This window comes from Poecilia latipinna, unplaced genomic scaffold (genome assembly GCF_001443285.1).
Source record: "Poecilia latipinna isolate Pla-1442-1.1 unplaced genomic scaffold, P_latipinna-1.0 Scaffold922, whole genome shotgun sequence".
Taxonomy (NCBI): domain Eukaryota; kingdom Metazoa; phylum Chordata; class Actinopteri; order Cyprinodontiformes; family Poeciliidae; genus Poecilia; species Poecilia latipinna.
Window position 1 is genome coordinate 103,711 of NW_015113538.1, and position 14,156 is coordinate 117,866.

Sequence of the window (14,156 nt, forward strand, 5' to 3'; positions counted from 1 at the left end):
TTCTTGGCCAATACTGATTTCTGGTTTCCTTAAAGGTCGGACCTGCTGATTCAGATTCTGTACGGAGGAATTTCCTCATTCCTCATTTTCTTTAAAGGATTATTATTGGCTATACTTGACTTATGAAAGAGAGAATGGCCTTCACTTCCTTTGACAGAGGTAATCGTTTTAAATTTAAGAGAAAATAATAGAATATACAAGATTATCCTAACTTGTGCATTAATGTATCGGATCCTGAATGTCATCACACAAAGCCCATCAAAGTATATGCTTTTGTTTAATCTGCGTAGGCACTGTTGATGGAAAATGGTTGCAGGGATTATCGTAGATGCTTTTTTAAAAATTTTTTATTGAATCTTTAGCCGATTCCAAACTCTGGCTGGTTGGTTAATCTTTTATGTAGATCTTTCCCCTAACAACCACATCTAACACTACCATTGATCAACAACGACTGCCTCATTGTTAAATGTTTGTTAGCATTAGTGCTAGTGCTAACATATTAGCATTGATAGCTAAAAGCTGGATACAAACATAAATACTCCCTCCAACACAAAAACTGTAACCCCAAATTTTCTAAAGGTTTGTTATATTCATCAATAATACAACATATCAACTTTATAGTACTTTGGAATGAAGATGGCTCATAAGAGTTTTAGTATGAATTGAACAGTTATTGAATGTAATACTTTCAGGCTACTATCCTTGGACATAATGTAAAAAGAATAAAGGGATGTGCACACTTCTTTAACAATGTCTGAATTTTCAGGCTTATTTTTGAGCATATTGCTTGGAGCAGGGCAGTTCAAATATTGACTGTATTAGTTGAACTTTGGTTGCCTGCGTCTCAGTTGCAGGGAGGGTGCCTTAGTGTTTGCCTGCCAATAAAACCCCTCTTTGTGCTTTCACGCTGAATTGCGCTCCTCTCTCAGGCAGAAAGCTGACTTTGATAGTGCAGAGTGAAGTCAGAGACTTTGGACTATGGACTACAGTGTTTACTTTGGAAAATCCGAGGTCTTCAGAGGAACCCAGCAGATCATCATCAACCTGTCAAAACAAACTCTCCCAAGTCGCCGCCCCTTCTCTGAGCGGGAGCGTTTTGATTGGCTGCCGAGCTCCGTGCTCATCCCCGGGGCAGAGGTCGGGGTGTTTGTTTGGAAGCTGTGGCGGGTCACCGTGTGCCAGTGGCTCGGAGCACAGGCAGCAGGAAAACAGTCTGGAATTTCTCCAAACGGCAAACAACACCTACTCATCCCTTCTCATCGCACAGGTGTATTCCCTAAAGCAGCCCCTTCCTGGCCCCCTCCTGAATCCCCTTCCCCGAAATGGCACCGAGCTTGCGCATAAGGGAGTAGGAGGTTAAAAATAAATCCACACGCTCCAGTCAGACATTTTGAAATTCTGTTTCTATCTCGGACCGATAGGGAGGTTAAAGATACAGCATCCCGATAAATCCCTCTCCACCGGGGAGAGCAGATAACGAGTGGCACAGATTGGATCACAGAGTTGTTGAGAAAGAAGGGAGGGAAAGGTGGAAAAGGGGTAAGGAGATTGGGCTAGGGGGAGAGAAGAGATGTCTATCAGCCTGTGAGAGAGGGTTTTTCCCCCCCCCGCTCTTTATTTTTTGTCTTGCAGATCCAGTTCAAGGGCGCCTGCAGGCGAGGCAACTCTCGCTCTCGCTCTTGCCGTGCCAACGCTGTCGCTCAAGGTCATATGAGCCAGTCCTGTGACATTAAAGAGGAACAGGAAAGGGGAACGGGAATGGAAGGGTGAAGGGGGGTGCAGAAGCCATCATCCGCAAACGCACACACACACGCACACACATGCGCATACACATTCGAATACCAATTGAGTTGTTGGGGTGAAAGTCGCCTTTAACTCCTTCGGCCGTTCCTGTGACACTCCCGTATCTGTCTGGTGTCCGCGATGGGTTTCGTCAGGCCAAGAGCTTTTTAAGGGCAGTAATGAGAGTGTCTTATTCACTGTGCACCAAGCCAAGAGATGCTTGGCCAACTGCTTTGTAGTTGCCTGCACACATCCAGCCAACCCTTGTGTGAGATGTAAAGGGTGAACGAATAGATGGAGGAGGAAAGTCACTGTGATGAAACCTCTGGAGAGGGTGGGAGAGAAGAGAAGAGAAGGTCCAAAACTTAAAGGAACAGCGATCCGGTAGAAAGCGTTTGTTTCAGCTGTGAGGTGAGGTTTCGACCCAGTGGAATTTGCCATCAGGCTTTGGCTGCAGAGAGCGCACTCTGCTGCACAGCCCAAATGCACGCAGCAGCAGGTGTTTTCAGAGGGGAAAGTAGGGCTTTGGTTGCATATTCCAGGTGTTTAATGTTTTTAACTGTTGCTCTTACTTTAAGGCACGCCGTTTTCCAGCGGCAGCTCGTCTCCTGTAATGTGAATATAAACATGTTGGCGCAATTACTCGGCATCTTAATTATGTCTGACCCACAAAGCTTTATCCACCCAGGCCATTTTCCATTACAGGGAACGGCGCAGCTCAGAAGTGCTGAGTACAGGTTTCCGAACCACAGAGAACCAGCAGTTCCACTTAGGCATTTTGGATTATTGTTTGTTCGAAATGGATTGTATTGTAGTTTTGTTTTGAATTGTCACACAATAATACTGACTAGAAAAAACTTGAAATTGGAGTAGACATTAATAGAGAGATGAAGCTCATCTTTAAAAGCTTCGACTCCAGTCTTCTCCGCATGTCTTGGACCGACTCTCATTTTCTGGTTTTATCCCTTCGCCCACGCCTCTCCCCACCCTTTGGCACCTTATTTAAGCAGCAGTTGTTTTACTGGGAAAAGGAATAGTCAGAAAGCCAATATGTGATCAGAATTTTGCCAATTCCTTTTATGTAAACAGTCAGGAGGACGGTATTCCCATATGCAGTATGTCTTGTAAACAGTTATCAATCCTGCAGCAGACATCAGCTGTGGTTTAAAGCAGCAGTATGCCACTTGATAAAACATATTTGATAAAACTGTCTCCATGTTGTGACAGCATGAGACAGGTAAACTGTGAAATTATTGATCACTTCTTCCCTTAGCTAGTATTGCCATCTGAGGAAATGGCGTCAGAAGAAATGCTCAGAGCCAAGAGGAGGGTCTTAGTGCTGTCAATCATTCTCATGTACTTGCTGCTAAATGGACTAATGGCAGAGAAACAACTTACTTGTTTTTTTTTGTGTTTGTTTTAGGTTTTATCGGCTCTAGTGGCCTTTATTTGATAGTTAGTTGACAGGAAAGTGGGTAATGAGAGAGGGGGAAGACATGTGGGAAAGGTCGCCAGGCCGGGAATCGAACCTGCGACGGCCCCCTTGAGGACAGATGCCTCCATATGTGGACTGTGCTTAACCCCTGTGCCACCACAGCACACCCGAAACAACTTACTGTTAAAGGAAAACTGTCTGTCCGCTGTCTTCAGTGTCCATGCTAATTAGCTTTAGCCTGTGTTGTCGGGAATACACTGTAGTGCAGCAGAGAGCACGAGGGGGAGACTTAGAGTAGGAGTGAGCAGCTTGCACATGAAGTTGATTAACAGCGCTAAGACCCTCCTCTTGCCAGAGGAGCTCGCTTTATTTTTCCACAGACTGTCTCCTACAGTACTGTCACATCATAGTGACACTTTCAACAATATGTGACACTTTCAAATATGTAAATTTTTTTTTAATAAAAGTTGCATACTAATTTTCATGTCTGTTCATCTCTAGCCCTTTGTTCCTTTTCCCCTCCTCTTTTACCCTTTACCACATGTCCAATTAGGATGGTCTACCTGCCACCTTTAAAATGATTACATTCATACGGTACCATAAGAAACACGTCATTTTTGGGTTTGCCAACAAATAATAGAGAAACATGGTAGCTTTTTAAAATCTGGGAACAGTTCAGTGTGCAAACTGTTGTAAAAGTATTGAAGGTGCAGAGTTAGCCAAAGGGCTTTGTGTCAAATGACCAAAACATCAGTAGAAAAGAGGATTTACAGGATAGTACTGAAGCCTCTCCTCTTTCTTGTTCACACTCTGGTCGTGTGTTTTTATTGGTCAGTCTGGTATCAGCTAACACTGTGCAACAGCAATGTCTTGTCTGACAGCAGCACACAGCTGTACACATCAGGGTTGGCCTACAGCCTGAGGACCTGCGTTGCAGTCCGTGTTAGTGCCAGTGAATTGAACTGTAAAAGTCTTTTTTCTAATGTCTTACCTTCCATCGGCAGGCACACCATTAGACCTGCAAGTGTCCTACAAAGTCTTTTTTTCTTCTCTTTGGCCATGACGGTACATGACTTGTAGCAGAGCAACTTGTATCATTCACAGCAGGCAATTAGAAGAATTACTTAGTCTGTTGTTTTACACTGGCACACAGGTGGTGGAAGAGAAACTCGATGTGGATGCAGAGAATAATTATTATTTTGGAGGGAGGATAGACATAAACAAGACATTTTTTTTTTTCATTTTTTCTTTCTTTTTTTTGGAGTTGAACAAATAGCTATACCATCATCTAAATTTCCTTGTAGATGGAAAAAAGTACAGGCGGATTCATTGTTGGAGTCCACAAAGTCAGTCTTCCAGGCCGCTAATGGAGCCGCTTCAGGCTATGCATCAATATGACATCCCAGATTACAATCTTTAGAGTTTGGGAGCACTTTAGGTACTTTCAGAGCAGGGAGAACGGAGCGAGAACTGGCCGAAAAAGCACTGAGTCATTATAATAACAATTGCGGAGATGGGTGGAGCCGTGCAGTGATACAGCCCGACAGAAATTACTTAAGTATGCCCATGGGGGACTTGTCGTGAGGCTGTGGGGCTTAATAGGGATTTTGCTGTGACTGTATTGAACCTAATAGCGCCTTGTGTTTAACTTGGCGTCATAGTAGTATTATATTGATTTGTAGTTCAAAGTTCAGGACTGTTTTAGCTTTGAGAAGTTTGGAGATGCAGTTGATTTCTGTCCCTTTGTGGACTTCAAAAGGTGATAAAAGTGTGTAAAAGGTGGCTAACAATACACTGAATTCTTCATAAAGTTGTAAGTACAGATACTTGTTTCAGGATTTTTTGTGTGTGTCAGAAACCGTTCCTTCATCCCTACGACTTTACAAGGAAAGCAGTTATAGAAAATGGATCGACACCATTCCTTTATCTGAGATTCGGCATTTGTCGACACAAAGCTAAACTCCATGTGCAAGAAGGAAGTTAAAGCACTACGGTGCAGCACTACTACATGATCTGCTTTAGTGTTATGATTGTGGAGAATTTGCCTCCCTCACTAATAAAGACACTTCTCCATCTTGACAGCAGTGGATATTCTGTCCCCACCGGACCCTTGTTTTGTGGTTCCACTTTGGGGATATCCTGGTTAAAAGAGTGTAAATCTTCTGACCATCCATCTCCTGAAACATTGTTTTATCATATGATTCTAATCATTCATCTAACTTGACATACAGACCTCCAGTCTTGAACAAGCCTTCGTTTAGCTCTTACTGATAATGTATTAATTTGGGACGGACAATGTGTGGCTTCAGATGTAGTTTATGAAAAAACAAACAAACAAAAAAAAAAACAAAGTTAAAGTTTTGCTTTGGGGATTCACAATATCAGCATTAACATCAGTATCGGCCGATGTTGGTCATTTTATTTAAACATCTGTATCGGTCGAATGAATAAAACTTGTCCGATTTTAACAGCTGATATTGATTTCTGCCTCTCCATTTGTGTTTCTGGAGAGCTTTGATCATGTGACAGTCATACTGATTCTGCACTGGATTGTGAGACGTTTAAATGACGTATCAAGGATTAGAATCGGCAAAGTTAGCGTTGTGGTTGTTTTTGACCATGTCAAAAGGTTAGAGAAATATATAAAATTCTGGCAAAAACAGCAATACTGGTATAGGATTTCGATATTAGATTAATTTCAGTGTATCCCTACTTCTATCTGCACGTTGTAAAACTTAATAAATAATGCTTTCTGCAGCTTTCTGCAGCTTTCTACGGCCTGCTCTACACAGAACAGGTCACATGACTTGGACAGGCCAGGAACTGCACCAGTCTCTTTTAATGTGAAGAACAGAAAGACGAGATCATCTACAATCTGTGAAAATTAAATTATACTGATTTTTAAAAATCAATCACATAAACCATGTCTGTACAACTCCCTTTGACTGGCAAAATCATATATATTAGACTAAGAACAGATGTTGGTATTGTTGGAATTAGAATCAGATCCACCTGGTGTTATTTTATGTATTTAAAAAAATTAATGAACTGTAATTTTTGACCATGAGGCCTTTTCTCGTATCTAAATTCACTGTACGCGTCACAAAGTACTAAATTAATACCTGAAGCAGAATTTGATGTGTTTTGACGCTTTAAAATAAGGAGCTGGTAGCAGAGAAATGCTTCATTGTGAGGAAACTACACCTGGCCCCACAAAACCTTTCCACAATATTCTAGGAAAAACTGTGATGCATATGAACCTCGAAGCCACTTTCTAAAATAGTTCAGCAAAATGGCAAAAAAAAACAAAAAAAAAAAACAACAAGTCTGCTAATTAAGCCACCTCAGCACAAGTTGCCCACTGGAGCCATCCATGTCTGCACTCATATAATAACAGTAGCATTACTGAGTTTTTATTTTCTGCACATAAGTACTTTTTCAGCGTAATCGTTTGTTTACGTTTCTCTCTAAGTCAATGGAGTGTTATGTCTGATGAAAATTCAAATCTTGACTTTGCTTTGGCAGGTGATTGTTGTATAAACAAGACTGGACTGCAGGACTGGGTAGGTGAACCTTCGAAGCAATAAAGTGATGAGTTTTTAGCTGCAGCTGCATAAAAGCAAGCAGAAAGCTGCATTCTTCTTCCACAGTGCTAACGAACTTAGTGACGGTGTGTGGGCTCGATGTCTGGCAGGGACGCCGGTTCAGCTCGGAGCAGTCGCCGGGGTAAAATGGGGTAGAGGAGCATGTGTGTCCAGCCTGGGTGACATCTAGCCTAAGTCCCCATGAAGTGTACTTTCTACTCAGACGGGATTTGCTGGATAAGTGTCCCTAACGCCAGTGACGCAATCCTTTTGAACACTGACCACTCAAAGCTGGATTTGAAGCTCCAGTGAACCCTGTTGAACTTTGACATTTAGAGGTACTGAAAAGTAGGAGCGAAAATAGATTCCTACTTTTTTGCAAAGAATCTCCTAACTGTAAATAAAACTGCCATGATTTGGTTAAAAGATTGTTAAATACTGCTTCTCATAGTCTTTTCTTTTTCTTTTTATTGTCTGATAATCTTTGATAAAATATCACAGCTTGACAATATCACCGTATCGGCACTAGAATTTCAAACAGAGGTACATAAAATAGTCAAACTGCTTTTGTTTAAATCATAAAACTTATTCATTTCCACTTCTACTGAAATAATGTATTGATTCTTACTGTTATTCAGTGGAACCCTGTCGATTAGCGATTCAGTGTTTGCAGATTTTTGGGTTGTTCTCTAAATTATTCACAGAAAACGAATAATTTCTCCATATAGTGGCTGGCAGTTCCAAAGCAGCCAGTCCAGAAAATAACCAAAATAATTATGTAAAATAATAGTCAGCAAGACGGCAATGTGCAGCAACATGTGGAGGAGGGGCAGCTGTGTCTTACTCTACGATCCATACTGGCTCCCATCGCGCTGATCTCATTAACAGAACTTTAAACCTCAGGATGATGGGATGATTATAAAGCTGTCAGTGATTTTGTAACCATAACTTTTTTTTTTTAAAACTGCAACATCATTAATCAGCCTGTGCTTTGTGCTAATTAACATTATTATAAGCATATAAACTCCCAATGAGTCATGATGGAAAGCCTTGGTCCTTTCATCCAGCCATTCCTCACAAAAGCAATGGTGATGACTTTTGCCGACACAATCACGCTTCTCAGAGTTACGTAAGATTACATGGTTAATGGTTAGTTGTGCCAGGCCCATGCATCACCCAGCTGGCATGGCACCATTTCGACTCTTCCCTTTGATTAAACGTAAAGGCATTTAGACTAAACAATCAATGCGTACAGGCTTGAGTCCTGAATTGCTCGGGTATAAATCTTCCTGCTGCCTGGCGTGGAGTCGCCTCTGTATCATTTTTGCTGATTACTCTTCCCATTACTCAAAACAGATGTGTTTGCCGGTGATAAATGGTCCAATTATGGAATATTTGTCACCCATTTCATACCTGCTGTTAGTGTGCGTCTATACATAAAAAAAAAGGGATTGTTTAACAGATCAGTTGGATGTTAGGATGGGGACGTTTTGTGTCCACGATTCTCTCAGAAAATAGAAGATCTTTGACGAAAGCAGAACGCGGGTCTGCTTTCGGATCAGAGCGTTGTGGCCCGGACCTTTTATATGACCGCTGTAACCTCAGAAGTCCCTGTTCTCATAGCTCACACATAGCAGTCATACATGTCCACACTGTAGCTGACCCTGTCCAACTGCTCCAAATACACAGCAGAAACACACACACACCCTCACAGCTGAAAGGATTCCTGTACACACCCCCTTGTCCCACCTCACACCCCCCACCCCTTCCACGTCTGTGGACAGTGGGCTGATTCTGCAGCTTCCCTCCTTCTCTCCTGCTCTGCTGTACCAAGCTGTGTGTGTGTGTGTGTGTGTGTGTGTGTGTGTGTGTGTGTGTGTGTGTGTGTGTGTGTGTGTGTGTGTGTGTGTGACAGCTGCCTAATTGGGCATTCTCCCCTCGTCGGAGCGGCTGCCTCTCCCCCCTCTTCTCCAGCCCGGGCCAGGGCTGTTGACGAATGGCAGCGGATTACAGATGAGGACACGGTGACCCGCCTGACCTTGCTGCACAGCCGCTGGGGGGGTGGGGTGGAGGTAGGGATGGAGGGAGGGAGAGGGAGAGAGAGAGGAGTCCATGGGGGTTGGAGGGGCGGATGGGGTACTGGTACTGCAGGAAGGCGGGGGAGCAGAGGGAACGATTGGTTGATGCCTCCAGGTCAGGGAAGGGATAAGGTCAAGTAAAGGTGGGCAAAAATTTTTGGAATGAAGGTGGTTAGGTAGACAGGAGAAGGATCAGACATTTAAATGACAAATGGCACATGACAATACCCCCCACGCCTCTCCCTCCCTCCTGTGAACCTAAGCCAGTGTGTCAAGGGCACGAGCCCCCACTGCGGCATTCCCCCCACCGCGCTCTTCTCTCTTCTCATGTTTATTTCCTCTCTTCTCCTCCTCTTCCTCCGCGCCTCCTCTCTTCTTCTCTACTTCTTTTATGCGCCTTTCAGACGAGCAGCTTCTGTGTGACTGCTGGCTCGCCTCCACACGCCCACGGGCCGCGATGTGCTTGGTCAAAAGGAGGCAGCAGGTCCTTGAGTGTGGTGAATTTTAATTCCTTTCAGCACTATAGATATTTCCATGCCCCCGCTCTCCCCTCTCTCCCCTCTCTCCCCTTCACCCTCTTCCCTTACCACCATCACCACCTTCTTCCTGCTGCGCTTTTGAGACTGCCAAGGTGAGGTTGTGTCCTCTTGTTAAGAGCGATTAATGGTACTCGTTATGTACATAATGAAATATCCCTGCAGATGCATTGGGTGGCGTTGTTTCCTGCTGCTGCTGCGTGTGAGTACGAGTGTGTTTCTGTATGTATGCAGAAGGTTTGGCCATCGTAGGATTCTTAAGGGATGAGAAAATTTAACACGTTATTACTAATAATGGCACATTTTAAAACTCAAAATGTATCATTATGATTCTAACATTTATTTCTTCCGTTTCGACCTTTTCTTCCGTGATTCCTCAAATCACTCGATTACATAAAGTCCTTCTGGGAATCCCGGAAAATCTCTGATTGGATCCTTTACAACCTAGAATATCAAGGAGGAGCTCAGTGCCCTGAAATTTAGATGAAGTCAGAGAAAGCCTGAGAATAAACAAAAGCCTTTTAAGTTGGTGCTGCACACATCCTGACTGCTCATCTCTGGACAGAATTACTTAAAACCAAAGTGACTCTCTAGCTTTTTTGTAGAAGGGATATTTCCTTGGAAGGGTTTCTGGTTTATAATAAACAGATTGACTGTAGATGGTGGAAACAGGATGTGCACAAGTGTGTCTGTGTCCACTGGTTCTAAGGGAAAGCATATGCTTTTTGGGGATTTTAAGTACAAAAGAAACACCTGGTCAAGCATAGATTAGATTACCTGAATTACTTGAGTATTTGTGGGATTCCTCCCCCTCTCCCTTATTTAACACAGATTTGTGTGTTAAATTACCTTATTTAACACAGATTTGTGTTAAATAAGGTCTGGAAAAAAAAGTCTGGAAACGCAGAAAAAATTAAGTTAGCATTGTGAAAAAGTTTGACTTTCCAGACTGCCTCGTCTCATTCCGACATGGGAAGCGGAGAAGTCAGGATGTCTGGAAATATAAAAATGTTTTTGTTTTTTTTTGTTTTTTCCACTGAGCACCTTTAGTTTTGGCTCGCCACATCACAAATTAGGTTTATTTTCTAATTGATTAATCATTTCGGTATTCTTTTTCACTCTCAAATGAAAAAGGAAATTTTTGGCTTTTTAAATCCTTTTACTGATGGGTTTTAAAACGAACGCAACATTCTTTACCCTTTCACACCTGAAAGGGTTAATGGAGATCTTGAGGCTTCAGTGTAAAAGGGTTTCCTTTAGATGTAAAAAAAATATATATTATTTTGGGAAAATATTGGAAATGCATCACAAACTGAGATGTAAAGGATCTGGATTTAATCTTGTATAATCCCATCAAGTTTATATTTTTAGTACAGATTTTTAACTGATCCAAGTTTGTCAAGATGCCAAAGAATAGTGAAATGGCCCTTTATCACACTGGCAAATGATAAGTCACCACAATTACTTTGTTTCATTATATAATGAAAAAAGTAAGTAATAAAGCCAACTAGGGCATTTTTTTTCTTTATCATGTTATAGAAAAAAAATCTTGACTCTGGAAAATGATGACATTTTGAAATGGGAGTACCATAAGAACCTGGCATTCAGATTATTTATATATTTGTTTGCTGTGCTCCTACCATTGACTGAAAGAAAAAACTAGAACAAACCTCTACATTTAGAAGTAGTTTTTAAGTGCAAATTATTAGACTTTTAAATGGTTTTGCAGTATATAAAGTAACACATGTGTAACAATCCAATATTAGCTGGTTAATCAGTCAAGCTATCAACAGACTTGAAGCTCCTAATTTACCAAACGACATAACCTGTGATGGAGAGAGATGGAGCTCCTGTATTTTCCTCACCATCACTGATTTTTGTCCTCAGAAATATTTAAATACCTCTGGTCACCCCATTGTTTTCTTGGAGAGCTCATTAAAAGGCAGGAAGTGTGCCACATCAGTTTTAACTTTACTGTTAGAAACTAGGGATCAGCTCCGAAATCTGGGTGTGGTGAAGGACTCGGTCTCTGAACCTTCAGAGACACTTAAAGACAGTTACAAAGTCAGCCTTCTATCACCTGGAGAACAATTCCAGGCTAAAAGACTAACGTCGCAGCACAAGTTAGAGGAACTTCCAGAAAACTGCAACACAACCCTGAGTTTCTTTAGATCAAGGCTTATAACCCACCTGTTTAGAGTTGCCTTTGATTAATAGTAAGTGGAACATTGATCAACATATTTGATGTGCACTTGCGCAGTAATTTTGATGATGGCATTTGACATGTTGTAATGTTTATTGCTTGTTTCATAATCGATGACTGTATGATGTTTTTATGATGGAAAGCATTTTGAATTTTATTGTCGCTGAAATGTGCTACACGCATAAACTCAACTTGGGATAGAAAATATGTTGAAACTGTAACCGTCTGTAACTTTGCACTGACTCAAAAACAGAGTCTCTGTGTGTTCATAAAAATAGCATTAAGGAAGTTTTGTTTCAGCTTCTACAGTGTGTTTGATATGTAGCGGATGCCCCCTCCTCACCCGCACACAAAACACACCTTGTGAGCCATCTCTCCAAATGAAACCCGAACGGGAATTAAGACCCCGTCAACTCCCAGTCAAGTTTGTTCCTGTTTCCCTCTTTAGATGCTCGCAACACTGCAGCTCCCCTGCGTGACATGTGTTCAGAGCGATAGAGATGGGTGGCTCACCACCGAGTCCCATTCTGACTGGCGGAGTAAATTTAGATCTAATCTCCTTGCGCGCGAGTGTGTTTGTGCTTGTGCTCCTTTTGTAGCCCGAGAATGTTCACCTAACAGCAGCTTTTAAGTTGACCTTGTTGTGCTGTTTGCTCGTCCACGGCTCCCATGTACATGCGCGTTTTCTAGGACAAGACGGTGCCGGCTTCCCCGTTGGGTTTTCATTTAGATCTTGTGCGAGTGCGTTCGCCCGCACCAGCTTGTGTGCGTGTGTGCGAGAGCCAAACGCCATTCAGTGCCTGAGTCAAGCTGTGCAAGCTCTTTTAATCCCACGCCCCACTGCACGTAGGCTTGATTAGTGGCAGCAGTTATCTGTGCAGAAGACAGTCCGCCCTCCTTTAGCATTTGGTCAGGTCTGGGGCACTTGGAGAAGGGGGTGTCAAGTCATGAGAAAGGTGAACGAGGAACGAGAAGGGGGAATGGGGGCAGCAGAGGGTGGTGGGATGCCTCATTAGTATTCTCAAGGAGCGCTCCTGCCAGCAGAGCAAATTGATTACTGCATTTTACCTGTATCAGCCTCCATGGCTAAGGATGACAAGGTACGGGAGCGTGATGTGTGTCCGCATTCACCTCCCAACCTGCAGCACAAAAGGTGTGTTAGCATCTGCCTTTGGTGTAGCTTGTTCTGATTCTCCCCTGAGCACTTTTTCCCTCCGTTTACCATCTGATAGAGTTCTCCCTGTCTTCTTGATCTTCTTCATTACGACAAAATGACTGTGGAAGTTGGGTGCTGCCCTCGTCCATCTGTCTCTGTCTGATTTAATGGTCAGTGGCTGACCGAGAGAGGAAAGACTCATTTCCTGTAATCCTTGGCCCCGTGCTCGTCTGCATCTCAGACAATTAGTGGGTTTCTCTTGGTTACGGAAAATGCAACCTGATCAGTTTCGTCAACCCTTCAACCGAGTTCACTGTTTCCACCAAAACACGCCGAAAAGCAAAGGAGTTTTTCCTCCACAGCTCTGCCAGTTTTCATTCTTCCTACTCAGTTGGGGACTGATTGCACCTGGGCTGCCAGGTGAAGGCAGTTAATAACAATTAATGTCTGCTTAGATGGAAAACCAGACGTACTGAGAGTAATGACGAGCAGAAGGGACAGCCACTTACTTGTGTGCCCGTGTTCATCAGCACTTCTACTTTTCTCACCTTTAACTAAAGCAGCTATGTCACAGAGGACAGTTTCTTCTTCATTTTCATGCAGTCATTTGTTTCTCGTACCCATTTTGCATTGTTCAGGGTCACAGAGGCAGGGGAGCCTATCCCAGCTGTCCTGTGGTGAGAGGCAGGGTACGCCCTCAGCAGGTCAACGATCCATCACAGGGATAAAGGAAACAAACACGCACACATACATTTGGTTTTATAATCCTCAGTTACCGTACATGCATGCAGCTATAACAGAATAGCTGCTATTGAACGGAAGACATTTGAGGTATACCGCAATTTGTACTTCTCTGTATGGACAACAGATGTATCTGCACTAGGACTGCAGCCATTTAACATTTTTAATTCGGTATTCTGTAGAATAATTCCTTTTAATAATCAAGTAATTCAATAAACTGATTTTCCGAAAATCCTATCTTACCTGAGGTCCTTAACTCCGCAGACTTACATACACGCACACATCTCAGCCCACCACCTGCAATCTGTGTAGGCATTTATTCTTCACATATAGCAAACTGTGTCCAACCTGACCAGGGATGAGTTGCCAGGATGTCTACATGGCCAAATTTAAAGGCTTCTGTTTATTTTTGGGAAGTGCTGGAGTTTGAACAGATGTGTGTAGAGAGAGAGAATAACCTAATACTCAATGTTTTGCGCCTGAGGGCAACAGTGTACCTGCTGTCGATCTCAAACTGTAGGCCTGTGTTCTTTCTAAAATATTTCTTTGACACTAAATCGATTGACAGACGAGCTCCTCGTAGATATTCTGATCTGGACACACAGAAGACCACCAACTCTTGATTCCTTCCCCACAGCATG

At 42.8% G+C, this 14,156-nt stretch overlaps 1 protein-coding gene across 2 annotated transcripts in view; it reads left to right on the top strand.

Moving 5' to 3' along the window:
- Positions 1-14,156, top strand: part of nrip1b (nuclear receptor interacting protein 1b) — a 52,458-nt gene that overhangs the window by 20,829 nt on the left and 17,473 nt on the right. The window lies entirely within an intron of this gene.